The sequence below is a fragment of the Mus caroli genome, chromosome 11 (genome assembly GCF_900094665.2).
Source record: "Mus caroli chromosome 11, CAROLI_EIJ_v1.1, whole genome shotgun sequence".
In the NCBI taxonomy this organism is placed as follows: domain Eukaryota; kingdom Metazoa; phylum Chordata; class Mammalia; order Rodentia; family Muridae; genus Mus; species Mus caroli.
The window spans coordinates 92,698,608-92,701,830 of NC_034580.1; the positions used below are offsets into that span (position 1 = coordinate 92,698,608).

Genomic DNA, 3,223 nt, shown 5'->3' on the forward strand with positions numbered 1-3,223 from the left:
GGATACCCATCTGAAGGTCAAGAGAAGGCCTCAGGGCTGCCACCCAACAACACTCCCCAGGGCCAGCTGCCAGACTGAGGTGCATTTGTGGAAGGTGATTGTGTACATACATAGTCTACCTTTCTGTTTGCCATACCTGTCACCACCTCACCACCTCCTCCTCCTCCTCTTCCTCCTCCTCCTTTCTTTCCTCCACCTTCCCTCTTCTTCCTCTCCTCCTTCCCCTCTTGTCTTCCTCCTCCTCTTCTTCCTCTCCCTTCTCTACCTTTCTCTTTAGGAGTCTGAGAAACCCCTGCCTGCAGGAAATTCTTTGTGTACTTTCAACATTTTGAGACAGATTCTCTATGTGGCCCAGGTTAGCTTTGAACTCATGATTTTCCTGATTTAGCCTCCTGGGTCCTGGGGTTACACCGCACCTGGCTCTGGTGTATTTTTTTTAAGTCCCCTGCCCATAACCACCTCTGAGCAGGAAGAGGCTATGCGAGGGGTCTAAAGAGCCTTGCTCACATGCCCTTTACCTCTAGTGAGATCTTGGGGGGGGGAGGTGGAGGGGCTTCTAGTCAGGAAGGAATCCCAGTCAGTCCCCTTGCCTGCAGAGGAACTCTGGGTGGAGGAGAGCAGGCAGCCTGGGAACCGGTCTGCTAACCAGTTCAACCAGAGACTGGTTTCAACCCCCGGGAGTTCAAAGGGAGCTGGGATGCCCAGCCCGCTATGGTCCTTAACCCTTTCTCTTGTGTGCCCTGGCAAGATCCAGGTGGTGGCCCATGCCGAGGAGGGGTCTAAGCCTCTTTGGAAGAGAAAATGGGTGGGAGATGCTTTGGCGATGGTTCCAGAGTGCAACCAGACACCGAAGAGCTGGAAAACTGAGGAGGCTCCCGTGCGCCCCAATCCCAGACGTCCCTCGGGATCCCGTCCTCCAGCTTGGTGATCCCAGGAGGACCCTGGCTCCTGGGTGGATGCAGGGGCACTGGGATTGGATTTCTGGGGTGATGAATATTCATCAGCCTGAGCCAGCCTCTGCTTCTGTTTACTTAGCTGGGAGGGGCCGGGTTTCAGGTTCACCTTGACTCCTGGAGCTGCAGCTCACGCAGCAGGCAGGTACCTGCTTCTGCACCTGTCTCTTACACCTGCCCTGCAGCTGCTCCTACCCACCTCTCCAGGCTGAGTCTGGCCAGCGCGACACCCTAGAGACACCCTCTCCTCCTCCAGTCTCACCTGCCTGGGCAGCTCCTACTGTCAACTCCTCTAGGGAAAGTCGCGCCTCCAGCCCAGAGCAGTCCGGATTACAGGTACAGGCAGCAGGGACTGGTGGGTGGGGAAACCTAGACGTAGATCCTGGCCAGAGTTTCCCCAGCTCATGGCTCCATGGTGGACAAGCTCAGCAGGACTCTGACTTCGTCCAGTCTCACCTCACTAGTCTCTTGGAGAAGGTCCAGGCCTCCAAAAGAATTTCTGCTGAGAAAGTTTCAATATATATATATATATATATATATATATATATATATATATATATATATATATATACATTTTTTTTTTTTTTTTTTAAAGATTTATTGATGTTATACCTACACCTCTCTCTCTCTTCCTTTCTCTCTCTCTCTCTGTGTATATATATATATATATATATATATATATATATAACCTCTTAACTCCGCTCAAGACCGTCCCCTCTGGGCCACAACCTGGAACATGTATGTGTCTGGCTATCTGGCAGAAACATCTCCCACTTCCTGTCCAGTCTCATTCAGGGTAGTCGGGGAGCTACTAGGGGGGCCCTGTAGAGGGAGGGGAGCAGGTTCTACAATACAGAGCTGACTCCCTTCCTCTCTCCCCTGCACCTCCACCCCTGCCTCAGTCAATGGTTAACTTGTCCAGCTCAGAGGGAGCTTGGCCCATTCTGGGCAAAGCCCTTCAGCAAGTGCTCTAGTGGGGGTGAAGGGACCTGTCTCGGCTGCTTACGTGCACACCATGGTGCTAGCCTCCCAAGGCAGGAGGTGGCCTACTGTCTCATAAAGGCCTTTCACGGGCCCTGAAGCTATGCAAACCGCAGAGGTGGAACTGACATCTTTGGGGCTTGATTGCCCTTATCCCATGATTGCAAGCCTAGGGTAAGGACCCAGCCCTGGCATCTCCGGGCCGTGTATTAGCAGATAGCAGCTCTCACCACACGCAAGATCTGTGTTTCCACCCCGGCTTTCTACAACCACTCATGGGCATGTGACTAGAAACATTTTACTCTTTACCACTCTGGAGATCTGTGACGCTTGTACACCATGACAAGTTTTGGTTGGTTGGTTGGTTTGGTTTGGTACGATTTTAAGACAGGGTCTCACTCTGAAGGCCAGGCTGAACTAGGAACTTAATAGGTAAAGCAGGTTGACTTTGAACTCACTGACCTCTTGCCTAAGTGCTGAGGTTACAAGTGTGTACTACCAGACCCGTCTCATACAGGACACCTGTTCTTGTTTTTAGGCTCTCTCTCTCTCTCTCTCTCTCTCTCTCTCTCTCTCTCTCTCTCTCTCTCTCTCTCTCGTTTTTTTCAAGGCAGTTTCTCTGTGTAGCCCTGGCTGTCCTGGAACTCTCTCTGTAGACCAGGCTGGCCTCGAACTCAGAGCCCCACCAGCCTCTGCCTCACTCCTGAGTGCTGGGATGGATGGCGAGCACCTCTTGCCCTGGCAGACAATTTCCTTCTGTGGTCCTGACTGTTCTGGAGTTCTGTATGTAGAGCGTGCTGACTGTAAACTCACAGAGATCCTGCTGTCTCTGCCTCCTGAGAGCTAGCATGCAAGGAGGGCAACACCAGCCCGGGCAGATTTTATACTGTCTTCTGTGTGGACTAAAGACTCTGGAAGCTGAGTTATTATGAAAAACAAAGAATAGTCCATCAATTTGTGTGTTTTTTTAAATTCAGATTTACATACGTTAGGCTGGCCTCAAGGGACAAACACTTGTTCAGGTGTTTAGGTGTCCTGGACAAGGAGGACAGAAGGCCAGCAAAAAGCATCCTCAAGAGTTCAGGGAATTGTCTGGGTGGTGGTGGCACATGCTTTTAATCCCAGCACTAGGGAGGCAGAGGCAGGTGGATCTCTGTGAGTTAGAGGCCAACCTGCTCTAAAATCGAGTTCCAGGACAGCCTGGGCTGTTATACAGAGAAACCTGTCTCAGAGAGAGAGGAGGGAGAAGAGAGAGAGAGAGAGAGAGAGGAGAGAGAGAGAGAGAGAGG

General features: G+C 51.5%; 1 protein-coding gene across 2 annotated transcripts in view; it reads left to right on the forward strand.

Moving 5' to 3' along the window:
- The first annotated feature begins 1,077 nt into the window (after positions 1-1,077).
- The window catches only part of Prr15l (proline rich 15 like), a 6,573-nt gene continuing 4,427 nt past the window's right edge, over positions 1,078-3,223 (forward strand). For both annotated transcript variants that reach the window (XM_021178368.2, XM_021178366.2), the window contains exon 1: positions 1,078-1,289. The gene's annotated coding sequence lies outside the window, so the exon portion shown is untranslated. The remainder of the gene's footprint in view (positions 1,290-3,223) is intronic.